The sequence below is a fragment of the Capricornis sumatraensis genome, chromosome 23 (assembly GCF_032405125.1).
Source record: "Capricornis sumatraensis isolate serow.1 chromosome 23, serow.2, whole genome shotgun sequence".
NCBI lineage: Eukaryota > Metazoa > Chordata > Mammalia > Artiodactyla > Bovidae > Capricornis > Capricornis sumatraensis.
Genome location: NC_091091.1, coordinates 5,065,385 through 5,088,001, shown reverse-complemented (window position 1 = coordinate 5,088,001; position 22,617 = coordinate 5,065,385). Strand labels below are relative to the sequence as shown.

The 22,617-nt window shown below is 36.6% G+C and overlaps 1 non-coding gene across 1 annotated transcript; it reads left to right on the top strand.

Moving 5' to 3' along the window:
- The first annotated feature begins 15,059 nt into the window (after positions 1 to 15,059).
- TRNAC-ACA (transfer RNA cysteine (anticodon ACA)) lies at positions 15,060 to 15,132 on the top strand. Its single transcript has one exon. It is a non-coding gene; the product is annotated as a tRNA-Cys (tRNA).
- Positions 15,133 to 22,617: the final 7,485 nt, after the last annotated feature.

Below are 22,617 nucleotides of genomic sequence, written 5' to 3'. Positions count from 1 at the left end.
TTATAATCATTTGGAGGCCTGCTTCTTTGAAGGATCTTTCTAGTAATCTTTGAAGGGGCTTTTCCCCTAAATTAATGGTTGTATGTAAGGAGTTAACCAACTTCCATTGGAGGTTCCCAGGCAGAAAAAGGAGTCCCTCCTTGTGGAACTACCCCATATGATCTTCTTGAAAGCCCTCACTCTTAGTTTTAAGAGTCTCACCTTCAGTATATGAAGGAGTTTCTGGCCAATTAGTCTGTGGAACTAAGGTGGCCACTCCTATTAGGTCATTGTTCTGTAATGCTGCTTTCTTAGCTGCTTGATCGGCTGCTTGGTCCCTTCGTACCACTTCCGTGCTCCCTTTTTGATATCCTTTACAGTGGGAGACTGAAACCTCAGTGGGCAGATGAACTGCCTCCAAAAGCCTAAGGATTTGATCACTGTATTTGACTGGGGACACTGGAGTGGTCAAGTGTCCTCTTTCTTTCCAAATAGCAGCATGTGCATATAACACCAGAAAGGCATACTTGGAGTCAGTGGAAATGACTTTTTCCTTTCCCCAGCTGTAAAGCTTGAGTCAGGGCTATGAGCTCAGTTAATTGGGCTGACGTACCTTGTGGCAAAGGTTTATCCTCTATGGTCTCAAAATTGATACTACTGCATATCTGGCTGTTTTTCCATTCAAGACAAAGCTTCTTCCATCAGTGTACCAGATTTTCTCAAAATTGGTCAGAGGATCTTCTGACAATCCATCTTGGGGTTTTGTCCAGTGGTCCAAGGTTTCTAGGCAAGAGTGAAAGGGGAGAGAACCCTCGGGGGTAGGCAGGAGGGTGGCTTGGTTAAGAACCTCACGAGTGGATATAGTCAGGCCTGGATTATCCATCAGCATTACTTGATATCTGAGGATTCTTTGATCAGAAATCCATAGATGGCTTCTCCAATTCAGGAGTTGTTTCACTTGGTGGCTGATAAAAATAGTTTGCCCCCAAGAGAAGAGTTTTAAAGCATCTTCTATCAGGATTGCAATAACTGCAAGATTTTGAAGGCAGGAAAAGATCTCTTCTCAATAAGGGAATAGAATACTCAGGGACCACCAGAAACTGAGGGGAAAATATTTGTCCATCCCAGCAACAAAGAAGTGCTCAGGTGAATCTTTTGTAGTTGTTTCTCCTGTCATACCCAAAATGGTACAGGTTTGAGAGGAGAAGGCTCTGGAGTAGGAGATCAGGACGGAGTATGTTGACCCTGTGTTGACCAAGAAATTATTGGACCTACTTGCCACACCCAGTTACACCCTTGGCTCCAGTCCCATGATAGTTATCTGTGACAGGTGGGCTGGCTGCAATAGGTTGTTTCAGTCCTGTTGAACTACTGTGAAGGAAGGCTTGGCACTTGACCTTGGGGGTCTTGTGTCTGGAGGGCAGAGTGCCACCCAATGTCCCAATAGTTGGCATCTGTAGCAAGCTGTTTTAGGAGGCTTGTCATGGTTTGAACACTCTTTGGCCCAATGCCCGCCTGTCTACAGATTAAGCATTTGCCTCATGCCTTGTCCTTCAAGGACTCAGCATTTGCTATAGGGCTTCCCTGGAGGGCTGAAAGCATCTGGGCATGTCTTATCTCTTTCCTTTTCTCCCTTTCCTGGGCCTTGGCCTTCCTCTCCTGTCCTCTGTTATAAAAGGTATTGGTGGCTGTCTGAACCATCTCATCTAAAGAGGCAGTAGCGTCTTGCTGCTGTAGCTGTTGTAACTTCATCCTGATGTCTGATGCACACTGGGACAGGAATTTGTCCTTTAAAAATCACCTGTTCCTCATAAGATTATAAGTTCAGACTGGTAAGCTTTTGGAGGGCCTCTTATAGCCTTTTGAGAAAGGCAATGGGGCTCTCATTGGACTCCTGAGGTATTGCTGATACTGGACATAGCAGATTACTTTTTGCTGGGCTGTTTTCAGTCCTGGCCTTCACATAGATCAGAAAATGACCCCTTTCTCAGATGTGCTCAGGGTCATTATAATTCCAGTTAGGATCTGAGGAGGGGACTACAGTTCCCCTACGGGATATTTATCACTTGATATGTGAAGCCCCGTAGCATACTTTGGGGCTTTCTTTTAGATCCTAGCAGGCTCAGAAAAAGGACTGAGATGGATATTGACTGATATATGGGATTTTTGTAAAAGGATGAGAAAGAATTGCAACTGTTTCTTAAACAATGTGGAGGTTGCTGCTGCTGCTGCTGCTAAGTCGCCTCAGTCATGCCTGACTCTGTGCGACCCCATAGATGGCAGCCCATGAGGCTCCCCGTCCCTGGGATTCTCCAGGCAAGAACACTGGAGTGGGTTGCCATTTCCTTCTCCAATGCATGAAAGTGAAAGTGAAGTCACTCAGTCGTGTCCGACTCTTAGCGACCGCATGTACTGCAGCCCACCAGGCTCCTCCATCCATGGGATTTTCCAGGCAAGAGTGCTGGAGTGGGGTGCCATTGCCTTTAGGGGCTCTTAATCCCATGGAGTTGAAAATCTGAGTCTTTTTTTTTTTTTTCCCCCTTGGCCACACAGTGTAACGTAAGAAATCTTAGTTTTTCAACCAAGGATTGAACTTGTGCACCCCTGCAATTGAAGGACAGTGTCTTAACCACTGGAGTGCCAGAGAAGTCCCTGAGTCTAACTTTTGACTCCCAAACCTTAACCATTAATAGGCTACCGCTGAATGGAAGCCTTACTATTAGTATAAACTCAATTAACATATGTATTCCATACTATATTCTCACAAAAAAGTAAGCTAGAAAGAAGAAAATATTATTGAAAAAATTATAAGAAAAATACATTTATAGTACTGTACCATACTTAACAATAATGTTAGTTTACACCATCTGTATAGGATGGTTTATTAAAACTTATATCAGTATTGTCTTATACAATACAAAACACCATAGATGTTATACATATTGCTAATTCTGGTTATAAACAATAAGATAATTTGGGAAATGAAGTTCATGGGACTGTCCTGATGGTCCAGTGACTAAGACTCCGCCTTCCCATTGCAGGGGGCCCAGGTTTGATTCTGGTTAGAGAACTAGATCCCACATGTCACAATTAAAAATCCCACATGCTATAATTAAGACCTAGCATTGTCAAATAAATAAATAAATATTAAAAAGAAATTCTGGCATGTTAACAGGTCTAATCTATGCATTGACGACAGGGAAAAAGAAATACAATTGCTTTATGATACCTAGTGTAATCCAATGATTGCTTCTTGATAGCCTCACCTATACATAAATAAATAAATCATTATAAAAATGTTTATGGGGACTTCCCTGGTGGTCCAGTGGCTAAGACCCTATGCTCCCAAAGCAGGGGCTTGGGTTTGAGCCCTGGTCAGGGAACTAGATCCCACAGGCTACAACTAAGATCCTGTACAGCCGAATAAATAAATATTTTAAAAAATGTCTGTTTCATATAGTATTATCATCATATTCATAATGCAATATTTGAAACTGTTATCTTGTTTAAAACCACTTATCTGTGATGATAGACTGATATGCAATTTATCCAATTATGGGAAGCATACTGTATACTATTGTAATTCTTTGAAAAGTAATAAAACAGTAAGAAAACACATTATTAATTTTATATTGAATATCACTCATTGTATGCCAATATAAAAACAGACTAGTATTAGATATATTTTGTGCATGCATGGCATCCTTAATTTTTAAAATTTTGTCAATATGTCTAGACTACGTGGTTCACTTGCAAGTTTTATTTTCCAAATTGTTGGGAATCTCAAAAGAATGTTTCAGTGTATTTATCGAAAGAAAACATGTATAAATTGACTCACACAACTCAGACTGTTTAGTTCAAGGGTCAATTGGACATTAGGATGCAGTTGTGGCATTTCAATATGAACAAGTACACAGAGGTTTGCCTATATCAGCTTTTGTTTCCATTTTAAATTCACAAACTTTTTCTGAAAATCTTGCCAACAAGTGAGTGTCAAAATGCCAGAATTTTCCCTGGAGAAAGAAATAGCAACCTGCTCCAGTATTTTTGCCTGGAAAATCCCAAGGACAGAGGAACCTGGTGGGCTATAGTACACAGGGTCACAAAGAGTTGGATACGACTTAGTGACTACAAAACAAGAATTTTGTCCATATACAGAAGATTACAGAACATCTCACTAGGGTTTGGGGCTGCCTCTCATAATAAAAAAAAAAATACAAATTTCTACAGGGAAACATACATTTGTACATTAATTGGGTATATAGAGTCAATATGAGTCTCACAATAGGTCAGGATCAATTTTGCTACCTAATGAATTACAAGAAATAAATTGTTCAGGAATTTTTAAAATTTTTAAAATGGTAAATAAGGGATTGTACACTTGTAATTCTTCAGTTCAGTTGCCCAGTCGTGTCCGACTCTTTGCAACCCCAAGAATCGCAGCACGCCAGGCCTCCCTGTCCATCACCAACTGCCAGAGTTCACTCAGACTCACGGCCATCGAGTCCGTGATGCCATCCAGCCATCTCATCCTCTGTCGTCCCCTTCTCCTCCTGCCCCCAATCCCTCCCAGCATCAGAGTCTTTTCCAGTGAGTCAACTCTTCACATGAGGCGGCCAAAGTACTGGAGCTTCAGCTTTAGCATCATTCCTTCCAAAGAAATCCCAGGGCTGGTCTCCTTCAGAATGGACTGGTTGGATCTCCTTGTAGTTCAAGGGACTCTCAAGAGTCTTCTCCAACATCACAGTTCAAAAGCATCAATTCTTCGGCACTCAGCCTTCTTCACAGTCCAACTCTCACACCTTAGTCGGCAAAGTAATGTCCCTGCTTTTGAATATGCTGTCTAGGTTGGTCATAACTTTTCTTCCAAGGAATAAGTGTCTTTTAATTTCATGGCTGCAATCACCATCTGCAGTGATTTTGGAGCCCCCCAAAATAAAGTCTGACAGTTTCCACTGTTCCCCGTCTATTTCCCATAAAGTGATGGGACCGGATGCCATGATCTTCACTTTCTGAATGTTGAGCTTTAAGCCAACTTTTTCACTCTCCTCTTTCACTTTCATCAAGAGGCTTTTTAGTTCCTCTTCAATTTCTGCCATAAGGGTGGTGTCATCCGCATATCTGAGGTTATTGATATTTCTGCCGGCAATCTTGATTCCAGCTTGTGTTACTTCCATTCCAGTGTTTCTCATGATGTACTCTACATATAAGTTAAATAAGCAGGGTGACCATATTCAGCCTTGATGTACTCCTTTTCCTATTTGTAATTCTTCAGTTCATGTCTAATTGGTAATAATTTATTAAGGAAAAAAGAGGAAATTACAACAGGTAAATTGGAGAGTGTAGCAGAGGTTAGAGATTATAAAGCTCATACACATTAGAGCCAAGATTTGAAAATAAGTGAGATTAACATTCAGATCCACTTACCCTGATAAATTATACTGGCCATAACAATTTCAACCAAAGATGATGAAAACTTGAAATATGATAGAGAACACAGGTTCAAAGAAATAAGAAGAGTTGAATATGTTAATCAGACATGTGAAGAACAATTCACACTTGCCCTAAGAAAGCGCTTAGTATTTGAACAGGAAAAATATTTGGATATTTTAACTTCAAGGAATATATCATAAAATAAAAAGCATACATCCTAATTGTGTGTGTGTGTGTAGAGTGTATGCATGTTTCTGTGTACATGTGCATATATATGGACGCGATATTTCTATGAGGGTTGTTGTATAGTCACTAAGTGTGTCCAGCTCCTGCAACTGCATGGACTGTAGCCCGCCAGGCTCCTCTGTCTATGGGATTTAAGAATGCTGGAGTGGGTTACCATCTTTGCAGGGGACTTTTCTAACCCAGGGATCTAACCAGGTTTGCGTGTATTACAGGTGGAGTCTTAACCAATTGAGTTTTGAGGAAAGCCCCACAATATACTTATATAAATTCTGTGAGTTGTTTAGGGCTAGAGTTATACACTTTCTTCCCACCACCATGATTATCTCATTTCAGTTCAAATATTTAAACTTATGATTAGAGGAGCATATAGTGATAGTCAAAATACAAGTGATTTTTCAAAAAATTACAAAATAAGATTAAAATCCAAAACAATCAATTATTTCAATACCTTATTTTGAAAGGAACATCATCTTTCATTTGTATCACCCAACCAATATATTTTATCGATTACCCTCATACATGTTTCATATACCTGAAATGATTATCAGTAAAAACAAAATTAGTCCAGATTTAGAGTGACACTGAATCAAATGCACTGGTTATCCTAAGGCTGCCCAGATTGCATCCTGCCCATCAGAACTCAAGCGGAAGTCTGAAATCCAGTCTGCTTTTTCCTTCTTCAGGCTGTATAGCTTGATATGGCCTACATCTGTCTAGAGTAAGAGTTAACCTCTGTAAATTGTTTTCTGCATAGTGACTTAATTTTTTGTAATCATCATTGGGATGAGAGGAATTAAGGTTTTCTTCTCAGAAAAGGTTCTTTTATGAATTATCAAAGGCAACTCTGTGCCGGTAGCTAGAGTCAGCTTTCTGCTAAACCACCTTTCACTTGCTTATCATCTTAACAGGTTTAACTATAACAGGAACTCTCCTTTCTCATTTGTCTTCCACATAACTGATTTCATGTAGTAAACCCTGTGTGGGCATTGGTTCTTGAGGTTCCAGAACATAAACATCTCTGGTTCTGCCACATGATAGCCATTATAGCCTAAGTGTTGCCTTAGGCAAGATACACATTTATTGAAGACAGAGAGTTAGGTTCTTTTCCAACAAGTCATTAAAAGAACTACTGTGACTATGGACTTAAGTCAGAAATTGCCAAATTCTTATGGAGAGAAGCATATTTAAACATTTACAAACTGAATTACATTCTGAAAATGACTAAATCTAAAACTCAATTTGTACACACAGAGTGAGAATTTAATAATGTAAAAGCTCATTATATGGGTCATTACTATATACATTTTCCTCTAATACAGTCTAATTTCTAGCTTGGGTTTGAAGTACATTATTTGCAATATATGTTCAGAAAAAATTCAGACCACAAGTAGTTAAATTGAAGTGTTATTATAAAGAAAATTTCAATATTATTTAAATACATAAGAAAATATAAATTTTATTTTTAGAATGTAGAAGTTAATTTAAAATTAAAATGTCTATGAAATATAAGATCTTATAGGTTCTCTTTGATTTGCTAAATGAGTTATTTTTAATAACTATGAAAACTTATTAAGCTTTAGCGGCTCAAACTAGAAACCCTCTGGTGAGAGACAGATAAATATATATATATTTCACATTAGAGAGAAAGCAAGTATAATATTAGTTGAAGAAAATCAACTGAAAAAATATACAATTGTAAAGTTCTATGTGAACTTTTATGTATATATAAAGGTCTGTGAAAGTGACAGTTGCTGTCATGTCTGACACTTTGTGACCCCCACGGACTTTGCAGTCCATCAAATTCTCCAGGCCAGGATATTGGAGAAGGTAGCCATTTCCTTCTCCAGGGGATCTTCCCAGCCCAGGGATTGAATTCAGGTCTCCTGCATTGCAGGCGGTTTCTTTACCAGCTGAACCACTAGAGAAGTCCGTTATATAAATATGTATATATACATATGAAGAATATAAGGAGGAAAATAAATAATAAAATATACAAGGAGACTAAGGGTACCTTGTGAAAGTTGCTCAGTCATGTCCTACTCTTTGTGACCCCATGGACTATACATGGGGTACATGGAACTTTCTCGGTCAGAATACTGGAGTGGGTAGCCTTTCCCTTCTCCAGGGGACCTTGGAAGTAAGTTTTTAGAAAACTAGGAGAAGTAGTTTCACGCACACAAAAAATAGATTTTTAATTTAAAATAATTAAAAATCAGTGTAGTTTTTTTTTATCTCTTTTTACAAAATTTGGATTATAGAAGTTTAAAATATTCAGCACTTGGTTCAAAATAAATGACCACTATTAACATTATTTCTTAAGGAAGAGTCAGCAGCTTCAAATAGAAGGTATAGAATACCACAGTACTCCCCACCTTTTAGGAAGAAAGCAGCACTCGGAAATCCCTGAGCAATTGCTGTAGACCAATATGAGGACGGTATTTAGTGGATGGAAGTGGTGTCAGACTTTATTTTTGGGGGCTCCAAAATCACTGCAGATGGTGATTGCAGCCATGACATTAAAAGACACTTACTCCTTGGAAGGAAAATTATGACCAACCTAAACAGCATATTTAAAAGTAGAGACATTACTTTGTCAGCAAAGGTCCATCTAGTCAAGACTATGGTTTTTCATGAATGGATGTGAGAGTTGGACTGTGAAGAAGGCTGAGCGCTGAAGAATTGATGCTTTTGAACTGTGGTGTTGGAGGAGACTCTTGAGAGTCCCTTGGACTGCAAGGAGATCCAACCAGTCCATTCTGAATGAGATCAGTCCTGAGTGTTCTTTGGAAGGACTGATGCTAAAGCTGAAACTCCAATACTTTGGCCACCTCATGTGAAGAGTTGACTCATTGGAAAAGACTCTGATGCTGGGAGGGATCAGGGAGGGACAGGAGGAGAAGGGGATGACAGAGGATGAGTTGGCTAGATGACATCACCAACTCGATGGACATGAGTTTGTGTAAACTCTGGGAGTTGGTAATGGACAGGGAGGCCTGGTGTGCTGTGATTCATGGGGTCACAAAGAGTCGGACACGACTGGGTGACTGAACTGAATTGAATTGAAGAGTCATAAAAGGAAATATAGAAAGGAGGAATTTTTCATCCCATATAAGTATAGGAATTGAAGCAAAAGCATTAATAACTTCTTGGATATCATGGACATCTTTCTGCTTTTGACCAATTCTCTTCCAGTAAATCTAAATAAGGCTTCCCTCATAGCTCAGTTGGTAAAGAATCCACCTGCAATGCAGGAGACCCCGGTCTGATTTAGTTAATGTGCCTGAGCTACTGGTAATAGCTGCTTTGCCGCCTCCTATGCCGATCAGTATCATTGATGAAGCAGTTCTCGGATTGCACAATGAGGGGCTTCACTTTCTTGACATGCTTAGGATTTGAATTGAACCTGTTGTGATAGTGACTGCCTGCTGCTGTAACACATCCATCTTTATTTCTTACAGCCACCCAATGAAGGTCAAGACTTCTTCAGGCAGTACAGAGCAGAAGATGGAGTGCCAACATATAGATAATGATGAATATAAAAGTATAAATAGGTGTCATGTTTTTCCAAGGAAGATTTTAAGAAGCTTAGAGAGACAGCGTTCAGTTTGTAAATGAGTCTTAAAATCATTAGTGAGACATTACAGAATATGTGCCAAGAATGTTAACAGTGGTTATTTTAGTGGAATATGACTATAGAAGTTGTCTTTATTTACTTTTTAATCATGTCTTTCTTTCAGTACAAATGGTATTGCTTTTCATGTTCTTTTTGCTTTTCAAGAATAGTGTTATTTTGACCAAAAACATAGGAAGAGGGTGGAGAAGGATAGGCAAAATTAAATGAACACCAAAGGTGTTACTTGCCATTCTAAGAGTGTCACAGATCTGTCTCTGGGTTTCTAGCCACTAGCAAAGGGGGAAAAAATGTAATAATTTTAGTCATGTTTATTTAATAATCAAGACAATCACTGATCAGAAAGTCAAAACCTATTTTAGGCCTCACAAGACAAAGAAAAATATTTCTCAATTAGGTCATTCAAGGTTGTATTATAATAAATCTTTTTAACAACTTTCCTTTGTTAGAAAGTAACATGACTGCTTTTTTCTTCAGGAACTTCTCCATGAGTTGCTGCTCCACAGATGGGGTAATTCCCACCAATTCCCTGAGGACATGAGCTGATGCCACTGTGAACTTGCCTATACAATGAAAAGGCAAAAATCCTTAAAGAAAGTTTTGTAAAACCAAATTGTAACATGTATTTCTGAATAAAGATCAGATATTACTGTTTTCTGAAGAGGATTTGAACATAGATATTTTTCACTAAAGCCCCAACTGCATGATTTAGCAGTCAACCTAAACAAAGTCAGGAATGACTCATCAAGAAGTGTCCAGAGAGGACTCTTGCATAGATATCAAAAACATACAAACCCAAGAAATCCATGAGGAGATCAAATGTTTTCCCATAAATAAAGTGATCTATTTAATACAGATAATAATAGAAGACCAGGGATGCATACTCCAATCCATAAATACTAAATCTTTTGTATCTTGGATACATATTTAAGGATAATTATACTACAGGTCTGTGTTGAGCTTCAAATATCCAATGACTATCTAACCTTAAGAAGCTGAAGTCTTGCTGAAATCTCTAAATAAGAAAATGCATACTTCTAGAAAAATTAATGAGATTCATCAGCCAAAGATATATTAAATAAGCTAGTTAAATGATGGAAGATATTCTATGTACTGACTGATGATCATGATCTTTGGAATAGCTGAATCAATCATTCCCAGTTTACCATTAAGGCTGCTATTTGTTAACCTATATGAAATCAACAATATTTACTATTCTGACCCCTGCAAGTGGGTATTTTATGGAGTTCAACTGAATATTAATAGTTCATGACAACACAATTATTTCCTGTGTTCCTGGGAGAATGCCTGTCTTTATTCTTTATATCAGAAGTTAGAATCCAGATACTAAGTGTACCTACATACACACATAAAATTGATTCTTTTTTATCATGGAAATAGAGTGCACTTTGATTACTGGCATTCTGGCATACTTCATTTTGTTTTCAAGAGCTTCAGTCTCCAGAGGTGGAGTTTATAACCTAAGCTAAGTCAGTAATCACTGGCCATGGTGATTTGTTGGCTCAGAAACAGGCATGTGATATAGATGGTCTAAACAGACGGGATTAGGGACTTTTAGGGAAATGCTATGAATATTAATTTAGAGCCATATGGAACATGTAGAGTAGATAGCGTAGACTGAGATCATGAGGGAAGCCTGCCTTAAAATATAGCTATCACCAATGAAATCAAAGCTGGCAGGTTGTAAAATCACTAAGCCTTTGGATCAATCCTTTCCTGAAGCCTAAAGAGGAATTCTAGACTTTTAGATTCATCTGTAATTAAACTTATAAATTTAGATAAGTCAGATTCATAAGTCAATAAACTTACTTTGTTTATACTAATTTGAGTTGTGTTTTCTGTTACTTTCACTTAATGACTCTTAAAACGTATGTGAAGGTACTCATAATTATAGATAGGAATGTGTTTATAGATAATCATTAAAAACATCACACATAAAGATTGCATATTATTCAAATTTTTGGTAAATTAATCATTTTCTATTATTTTAAAAGTGTTTATATTCAAAATCATATATAAATATGTATATGAATTTATTGTCTTCTTCCAGAGAATAAGCTCAACAATATTTAAAATTTTTAATACACCTAGTGGTGATGAGTGCTAGTAATTGAAGAGAAGAGGAACTATATTGATCTTGCACAGTTCAAAGACTCACAGCTCCTCAGTTTCCTTGAAGAAGAGGAAACCTTCCTCATTCTTAATGAAGCAAAAGTCATGCCGGCCATTAATTATATTCCAAGACATAAGTACCTCCTCTACCAGCCTCCCTATTCTTGATACATGAATCTCAATGTCCAAACAAACAGCAGAACAACTCTATATCTGAAAAGCTTTCAGAGGAGCTAGGGGTCAGAGATAAAAGGATTTGAAGTGAGAAATAGATATAATCATTAAAGAAGGAGAACCTAATAGCATGATTCAGTTTGGTCTATGAAGGAAAAAATACAAACAGTGACAGAAGCTATTGGAGAGGCACTGAATATAATCACTATGATGACATTTATAATCACAAGATTTTGAGAGGGAGAGTTTAGTGTGAAATATATGAGCAGGAAAGAAAAAAAAAAGAGAAAATGAGCAAGGGAGAGAAGCATTAGTGTGTTTTGCTGTTGATGAAACAATTTAAAAAATATCACCTCATTTTGGTCTTGCAACAAACCCACACAGAGTGAAGGGCAATTATTATCACCCTCATTTTAGAAATGATGAAAGGTAGGCTGATGTCCTGTGTGGCTAAATGACTTTAGTAAGGCTAAATAGCTAGTAAACGGTGGGCTTTAGATTATATTTCAGATCTGACTGTAACTCCTCAGAAGTTTTATACCAATTTCACACTATAATATGCTACTCATAAATCACAAATAAGTATTCAGTCTAAGTAGATGCTAATATAATTTCAAACAGAAAAGCTTTGAATATTTGGTCACATCCTAGTCTAACACATTCCAGCCATATTGCTTGGCTCTGATATATCTATTTACTTTATTTCAGAAAATATTTTCTCAATAAAGTTATCAGATTTATTATTATTGGAAATAAAATAAATTATAATTTGGCTAAAATCATCTTTTGAAAATTCTTATAAAATACTTAAGAATTCCTATAGTTGTTTCTGTGTGAATCTTTAAAACTTCTCTAAATCCTCTGGTACCCCTTCACTTCCTACATGAAAGGGAGAAAAGCCAAATAGCTATTTTCCCTACGTACTCTAGAAAAAGCAGTGGCCATTTAATCTATTTGTGTGTCACAAAATATAAATGGAAAAACCTGATTGGTGGAAAGTTTGATTCTGGAAATATATGGTTCTGGTAAGTTTGGCTTTCCCCCAGTAAAGAGTCACTACGTTTGGTGCATCTTTTTCTCTTCTTGCTTTAAGCTTGGGCACAACATCAGCAAAGGCTGCTGCTGCTAAGTCGCTTCAGTCGTGTCCGACTCTGTGCGACCCCACAGATGGCAGCCCACCAGGCTCCACCATCCCTGGGATTCTCCAGGCAAGAAAACTGGGGTGGGTTGCCACCTCCTTCTCCAATATATGAAAGTGAAAAGTGAAAGTCACTCAGTCGTGTCCGACTCTTAGCGACCCCATGGACTGCAGCCCACCAGGCCCCTCCGTCCATGGGATTTTCCAGGCAAGAGTACTGGAGTGGGGTGCCATTGCGTCAAAGGCAGCAGTTATCAATTCTGAAATATCCAGATAATGCTTTTTTTTCTTTTTTTCCGGTCTCTGAAACCCCTAAAACAACTTAAAGCATGTTTAGTGTGCTTTATGTCATAACTTAGAACAGACAATATCAACAGCATCATTAGGTAATATATACATATGCATCATACACATTTACCTGAGGGCAGATTAATTCCATTAATCAAGGAATAAACGTGTGTTCACAATGCTAATATCCTTCGAGGCAGGGCATTTTTGTTGGATTAAATGTCTTGGTGATGCAGACTTACTTTGCAGTCTTACACATTCCTATCCTGAATATTTGCTGCAAAAGCAACTTGCTTTCCCCAGTGCCATGACCTTTCCCTTGTTTCCGCCCTTCCATCTAGCAACATTGCTTTCTCATTACCTTATCTTCTCTAACACTCTCTGTTGAAGTCTAGGTATAATCCTTCAACCTTAACTGAAACAGTATCTCTTATACAGATGCTTTCCTGATATCTGTGACCAAACCATTTTCTCCTTTGAATCTCCTTGTTTCGCCGCTCATGAAGCATTTGTATCATATATTTTAAATTTTGTGGGTGTACTAGTTCTATTTTCTGCCCTCTGCAAAATTATCACCATCACTTCCAGTAGAGCACAAAGCTACAAGGGGGAAGAAAGAGTATGTGGTCATTTTTAATTAATAATGTGATTTTCTTTAGCTACCCAGTATATGGAACAGATTCTGATATTGGAGTGATATTGGTGTGATAGCCATGAGTACCACTGTTGATAAGTTGATTTTGCTGTAAAAAATAATTGCCTTAATTGTGTCCTTCTATACGGCTACATACTTGTCAAAAATTATAGTCAGAAAAGAGGATGAGTTATCTCCTTGAATCTTAACTTTTAGAGACTTGGTCTTTATAAATATAAAAGGATCTCAAGAATAAAGATTTCCAGAAAGCACCCATGCATATTATTAACAGGGTTAACAAACTACTGCACACAGGCCATATCTAGCCCACTGGCTCTGTTGGCAAAGAGGTACTGGAACACATGCAGTTTATTTATGATCTAAGGCCACTGTTCAGGAAGCAACAGTTAGAACTGGTCATGGAACAACAGACTGGTTCCAAATAGGAAAAGGAGTACGTCAAGGCTGTATATTGTCACCCTGCTTATTTAACTTCTATGCAGAGTACACCATGAGAAACGCTGGACTGGAAGAAACACAAGCTGGAATCAAGATTGCCAGGAGAAAAATCAATAACCTCAGATATACAGATGACACCACCCTTATGGCAGAAAGTGAAGAGGAGTTAAAAAGCCTCTTGATGAAAGTGAAAGAAGAGAGTGAAAAAGTTGGCTTAAAGCTCAACATTCAGAAAACGAAGATCATGGCATTGGGGAAACAGTAGAAACAATGTCAGACTTTATTTTGGGGGGCTCCAAAATCACTGCAGATGGTGACTGAAGCCATGAAATTAAAAGACGTTTACTCCTCAGAGGAAAGGTTATGACCAACCTAGATAGCATATTGAAAAGCAGAGACATTACTTTGCCGACTAAGTTTTGCCTAGTCAAGTCTATGGTTTTTCCTGTGGTCATGTATGGATGTGAGAGTTGAACTGTGAAGAAGGCTGAGCGCCGAAGAATTGATGCGTTTGAACTGTGGTGTTAGAAAAGGCTCTTGAGAGTCCCTTGGACTGCAAGGAGATCCAACCAGTCCATTCTAAAGGAGATCAGCCCTGGGATTTCTTTGGAAGGGATGATGCTAAAGCTGAAACTCCAGTACTTTGGACACCTCATGCGTAGAGTTGACTCATTGGAAAAGACTCTGATGCTGGGAGGGATTGGGGGCAGGAGGAGAAGGGGATGACAGAGGATGAGATAGCTGGATGGCATCACTGACTCGATGGATGTGAGTCTGAGTGAACTCCGGGAGCTGGTGATGGACAGGGAGGCCTGGTGTGCTGTGATTCATGGGGTCTCAAAGAGTCGGACACGACTGAGCAACTGAACTGAACTGAACTGAAGGCCACTGTTGTACTACAAAGACTGAGTAATTACCCTTGAGACTAATCTATATTGGTGACTTCTCTGGTGGCTCAGATGGTAAAGCATCTGCCTACAATGCAGGAGACCCAGGTTCGATCCCTGGGTCAGAAAGATCCCCTGGAGAAGGAAATAACAACCCACTCCAGTACTCTTGTCTGGAAAATCCCATGGACAAAGGAGCCTGGTAGGCTACAGTCCATGGGGTTGCAAAGAGTCAGACACGATTGAGCAACTGAGTGTGTGCGCGCACACACACACACACACACATATACATATGTATCCCACAAAGTCACAGATATTTAGTATCTGGCCCTTTGCAAAGCTTACTAAATCTTGTTATTAAATTGGTCAAAACAACAGTTATTCAAATTGTTGGGTCAAATAAGTTAGAGAAATAAAATTAAATAATTTTCTTAAGACAGACCTCAGAGCCTGTGATTCCTATTACATGCATTCCTATTATGTATTACTAATTTTCATGTTCCCCAATATTCTTGGTCACTGGAAATTTTTAATGGACTGCGTCTCATGCCTAGCTACCTGAGGATCACCAGGTTGGCCAATTGTTGCTTTAGTGAAGTGTGTGGAGAAAAAAAAAAAAAACAACTGAATTGCAGTTTCTCCTTTAAAGTACTGCCCTCTTTTGATAATATTTAACTCTCTGTGAATTGACATATTATTCTAGTGATTTTCTCTTATACAGTTAAGCCCCTTAGCAAACTGACCCATGGTAAAAGGACCACTTAATCTTCCTTCAGGTAAAAGTAGCAATGTACCATGTACTATAAACAAGTAAGGCAGTAATTATCTCAATGATGTGGATAATTAGCATCAAAACAACAGCAAATGTACTTGAGGGGAAAATTTACAATCACACATTTAAAATTACTTGTGTGTGTTAGTTGCTTACCCATGTATCTTTGCAACCTAATGGTCTGGTGCCTGCCAGGCTCCACTGTCCGTAGAATTTCCCAGGGAGAAATACTGGAGTGGATTGCCATTTTCTCCTCCAGAGGATCTTCCTGACCCAGGGGTTGAACCCAGGTCTCCTGCATTGAAGGTAGATGCTATGCTGTCTGAGTCACCAGGGAAGCCCAATTACTTAAAGGGAGATGGGAGGGAGGTTCAAAAGAGAGGGGATATATGTATACCTATGGCTGATTCATGTTGAGGTTTGACAGAAAACAACAAAATTCTGTAAAATAATTATCCTTACACTAAAAAATAAATTAATTTTTAAAAAATGGACATGTGAGCAAAAAAAAATCTAATATAAATTGAGCCAGTAATACGTAATACCAGGTTTAGGCACATTAATATGATTTATTACACAATTAATAACCCAATTAGATGTAGAAACTAATTCCTATATTTTCTGATTAGTTCTTATATTACTGCTTTGTTCAGTTCTTCCCTTAAGAAAATACAGTTTGCTTCATTTATATTCTTTTAGACATTTTTCCTTCAACTTAAGTAAACATGTTGATCATGTAAAAAGGTGCTAACTCAAAATATATTATTTTCCCAAAGGCTTAAAAATGTGCAGTTTACTTTGTTATTTCATTCATTTAACCTAATACATGATACAAACAAAATGATAATTAATTTAACACACGCATAATCCAAAGAGGCTATCTAGGATTATCTCACAAAGGTAAATTCAGTATGTAAAGATCCGTAGCCTCAGATTTATAAATCATGCGACTCATTTACTATAACCCCAAATGCCTTCCGATTATAAGAGGAGAGACAGCAGTGTAGTAGAACCTATTCTGATTTTGGAGTCAGACTCCAGTTTAAAACTTTGTCCTTTGTTCTTCCAACTTCATTTTTAAAGTGGGCAAAAGTCTTCTGACAAGTGAAGCCTGAGTACTTTGGCACTCGGTATTAAATGAAGTACACAGGGAACTTTATCCCACAATTTGGCAGTGGTACAGATTTCACCTATTTCTCATAAAGTTCCTTCATAGATGGTCCCTAAAATATTCTCTGTGTTCCAAGTTTGTTTCCTTGTCTTATTAGTACAATTGAAAACACTATTAGTAATACCTATAAATGGAATATTTCCTTGAATACCTTACCTGCTAAGTGTATTTATTTAATAATTATAAAATTGTTTGTAATATATAAATAAGATATACACAGTGCTTTAAGATAAAAAATAAATAATAAAATCTGAGCATAGGGAAGGTAACAGCTTATCAAACAAATAGTTGAAATACATATTGAGGAAGTTTTTGCAAAATTACTAAAGTCCTTTTCAACTTGATTATATCCCTGGTAATTTGTTGCAGAAGAGTGCCAAAAGTGTTATCAGTTACCCAAGGAAATAAACAAATATTCTTTACACTAAAGTCAGGATGTGTGCATGTGCACGCACACACACACACACACACACACACACGAACACACACACAAAGAATTTCCCTAAAATCTCAAAAAGGGAAAATTAAAATATGTTCTATATTTTTAAGGATAATCTTTTTATATATAAACAGAACTATAATGGCCTCATCCTTATTATTCAATATTTGAACAGACTTCTACCATACAAGTTAGGTAGAGAGAGGCACATGAAAAATACTTATTCTCATGCTTCATGGAATTTATTATACTGAAAGGTAGAGAACTAAGAGTGATTACATATGACAGTGTTTGTGCTAGAAACTGAACCTGCTCTAAGAATACCCGCCTGTCTCTACCTACGCATATATGCAAACACATGACTTTGTATGTTAATATATGCTAATAATTGAAATAATAAGCTATACACACATTTTCTTGGAATAGTCAGAGAGAAAATTCACTGGAATTTATCGTGGACTACGAATAGCAAGAAACTTTAGGACAGGAAACTAGTCTTTCCAATGATTATTTTCAAGATTTTATGAAGTCATTAACAAAATGAAAATTAATTTTTTTTAATGTGAAAGTGTATCATCTGAAATATATGGTTCCACAGAAATTTAAATATACCTATATGAGGAATAATGCTATTGCTGGAATTATAAGGTCTCATGTACATTTAAATATACTTACAGACATATCCTAAAGCAGCACTTTTAAAACTTAAGATTATCTACAAAATGAATTCATAATTACTGACAAGAGAAAATTACTTCAACTCTCTATTTTCAAAATTCTATAAATCCTCTCACTAAATGGCTTTTAATGTCACATTTATAATTTTATAGTAAAATTATAACATTGCAAGTTTGTTGCTATTGTTAATATTTTAAAATATCAATGTAGCAAACATTCATGAAGTACCTACTACACCCCAGCAACAAGATAGATGCTATAAATACAGTGGTGGACAAGAGAGACAGGCTCTCTATCTTTCAGTAACCCACATTCTACTAGGAGTGAGAGGATTTCAATAATAAACAGGCATGTGTATACAGACAATTTTTTTTTCACAAATTGCAGATTCATGTATTTCTTCTTTAAAAACATTTGTTTTTCTAAATCATCATATTCTATTTTTTTTCACATTCTACTTTTAATTGAGGTCTTTAAATGTAAGTTTCATCCATCGCTATCTCAATTTGAAAGAAATTGTCTATTTCTTTACCTATTTCCATAAGTTTCTATCTTTGGTTCTATTTCCACAGATTTAAAACATTATTGAACCACAAAATATACTTCTCCTTGCTTTCACTGAAGCTATTATTAGCCAAATTTTATCTTAATTCCTATTTTGTTACTCTAAACTTCCAAAAGCTATTTCTTCTACAATCAAAGCACAAGCTTCACTTCAAAAATACATAAAAGAAAATTGATTTTCATCCTGAAAATGTCAAACTTCTGCCTATAATACTCTGCTAAGATTTTCTGAAACAGTAAAGTTCAAAAAGAGCCATCGACCTGATGGCCCTTTGACACATGATGATGGATTCAATGTGTCTACGACCGTACTGCCAGAATGTCCTCCAAGAGAATGAGACAATCAATGAAGAAAAAAAAATCTAAACTGGCTGAAAGCTTGCTTGTTTTAAATGAATTAAAAGAAAAATACTGGTCTTTCACTTCCTCTGGGGAAAGAGTTTTATAAATTCTGTGATTAACTTGTTTCTCTCTTTCTGGCTTTGATGACTCAGATAATGCCTCAAAGTTAAACTCTGTATATAGATAATAAACTTAAAATATAGCTGCTATGTATTGTTCTTCTCCAAAAGAGAAGGAAAATATTATGAAATTTTAAGAAAAAACATAAACATTACTCACCCTTGTGTCTTGTCTTTCCCTCATCCAATGATCCTGGCAACTTCAATTGTGTCTAGTGAATAATGCTTCCATTTTCCTATAGGATAGAGTTATTGATCAATAACACATCAAAGCAAAGACTTTATTCAGATACAGAATATAGGAGCAGTTCATTTTCTAATATATTATACTTAGGTTTACAATGAATTAATGCAAATTCTGACAAATAAATTGTGCAGTCATAACTTAAGTTTCAGAGAAGGCAATGGCACCCCACTCCAGCACTCTTGCCTGGAAAATCCCACGGACGGAGGAGCCTGGTGGGCCGCAGTCCATGGGGTCGCTAAGAATCGGACACCACTGAGAGACTTCGCTTTCACTTTTCACTTTTATGCCTTGGAGAAGGAAAGCAACCCACTCCAGTGTTCTTCCCTGGAGAATCCCAGGGACGGGGGAGCCTCATGGGCTGCCGTCTATGGCGTCGCACAGAGTCGGACACGACTGAAGCGACTTAGCAGCAACAGCAACTTAAGTTTTGCAAGCATCACACTTCTGATTGAAAACTTAACTCTCAGAATGCATACCAACACAAATGCTCCATAAATGTTCTTTACATGAAAAACAAAATTTCACTCTCATCTGCAAATTTTATGCCATGTGACCAGAGTCCTAATAAGGAAACACAGTATAAATTCTCCTTTAGTGACACTAAAAATAAGGTTTTTATAGTATGGTAAATAGATGCAGGACAATTAAGAACAACTATATAGACTGAAGATTACTTTTGGGTCTATAGCAATTTTAGTTTTCAGAATGTTAAAGAATACTGTTATTTCCTTTAGGTTCACAAATTTTGTACCTATGCTTTATGAAAGATGAAATGGATGATTTATGTTAATATAATGAAAAGTCTTAAGACATTTTAGCTACTGTCATTACTGCTACTAAGTTTTAATCTTCCTTAAAATTGAAGACTTTGTTTTAATTATTCACAGTTCTCACAGTTCTGTTAGCACTGCACTGAGTGTATATATATATATAGCAGGAAATACAGACACACATAAATGGAAACAGCTATAGTTTGTTTGAAACACCTAAACGTGTTCCCTTGAAATTCTGAAGTAGATATGAGGTTGACAAATGCTCTTCATTTATAAAGCACAAAAGTAATGATTTGTTTCTCAAAACTAAACTTTGCTTGTGAACTACTCAATAAGTAGAGATAAATACATAAACATTACATTTTGAAATAATACTTCTAAAATGATCTACATTAAATAGCAGAAGGTAAATAACATGCAAACGGAGATAATTTTTATAAAAATTTAGAGCACGCAATTGAAAGTTTAAAAATATTGTGTTTACTTGAACATATTAAGATTTGTATATAAAATAAAAATTAAGAATGCATAAAAGTGAATTTTATACATCTTTAGGAACGAGGGAATATATAACTTCAAGGAAAAAACAAATTAGGACAGTTTCCTTTTTTTTTTAATTAACCAGTATGTTAATCTATTTTTTCACAATAAATATAAGCTTAACATCAGTATATAAAACATATCGGTTGAATCTTTGTAGTGAGATTATAGATGGGGCTTGTTATGGTCTTCAATATTTATAATTGCACCTGCCAAGCCCACTTTGGTCCCTTGGCAGTATCTGTGATATTTCTGTATAGCTCTATGGCCTCATGGAATGTATTTTGGAAACTCCTGACATAAGATAATTTCGTAACAGACTTTAATAAAAGCTCTAAAAAGGATATGCCACTTTATCTCTTTTAATCAACAATGATTGTACTAAAAGGACAAATATTATAGTGATTTCCTGAATGTACATAAGGCTCTGAGTACAGTGCCATAGATGAAAAATGACTCAGGTTTTCCCTAGAAAGTTGCTATTCACTTCTGAATAACGCTAAACCCTCAATTAATCCCAATCTAAATAAATCACATTTCACTGTACTTTGGGTCTATTTGGCAATACAGTGGTGTTGCTCAGGGGTTTCTGAGTAATGATTATACATTATAAAATATAAAAGAAAGTGAAGAAGTTTTAAAAATTAATATTTAAGGTATTGAATGCCTCCAGACATGGAGACAACAGTTGAATGAAATGGAAAATTTGAACAATTTTAGCAAATATAAATTATATATAAAAAATTCAATTTTGTTTGACTGTGCCTGTATGTTATCATTATACTTTCAAAGGTCAAATAATTCCTTAAAATTTCAATTTAATACTTACATCATCAGTCCTAGTTTTGAGAAGTTATAAATCAGAGCTTATATCCAGAGTGCAGTTTTTAAAAAAATAATTTCTACATTTACTAAAATTAAGAGGTAGAATAAAGTGACATCTAAGGTTAGTACCAGCTCCTGAGGTAGTTCATTTATCATGACTATAAAAAAAATTTAAAACCTAATTTTCTAGATTGATACTTTGATAATACCTCCCCTAGAGGCGTATGTTCAGTTCAGTTCAATTCAGCCACTCAGTCATGTCTGACTCTGCAACACCATGGACTGCAGCACTCCAGCCACACACACAACGTCACACAGCTCTTTGGAAACATGTTATCTAATGAACACAAACTAATACTAGAATTACTAACTATGAAAACTGTTTGCTTTTTAAAGTCTTATTCTTGATTGGCCTCTGTAATATCTGGGATGTAGTAATGCAGTATTCAATCAAAGAGATAGTTTAACTGCATTTCAGCTCCTAAACAGTGCCAGCAAATAAATGCACAACCAATGACACATTTATGGTGTGATCTAATTAAGCAACCACTCTACCCTGACAATACCTGAATAAGAAAGCTGTTTGATATTTATTAAGGTAAAAGATTGTCATGTTTCAAGAATGGAATTTCAATCTCTGAAAACTCCATTCATAATAGAGTGACAGTTTGAATTCTGAATCCAATATAAACACTAAAGAAGTTAAAATTGATAAAAATACAAAAGTATGCATTGCTATTATTTCATTTTTTAATAATCATCACAACTACTCTATCCAGTTTCATAAAATCCCTTCTTATTTTAAGTCATGATATAGTAAAGCAGAATCACACAATGGAAGGAGTGTTGTCAGCCCACTTTACTGTTTGGCATTTGACAAAGTTCTCTATCAAACTATGCTCTTATTTATTGATTTATAAAGTCAGAATGTTGTACCTGACCATTTCTAATACGTCTTACACATCTGTGATTCAAGACCATGTAGTTTTAAGTCAGAAGTGGACACTGGCTTCAACTCAAGAGTTAATAGCAGTCATTTGATAGTGAACATTTATGTGAATGAGGATTTGATTACTGGTCTGGAAAAGGATGCTGTGTTCAGGATGTGGGATGGCTGAGTAGCGGTGATCTGTGTCACAAAACTG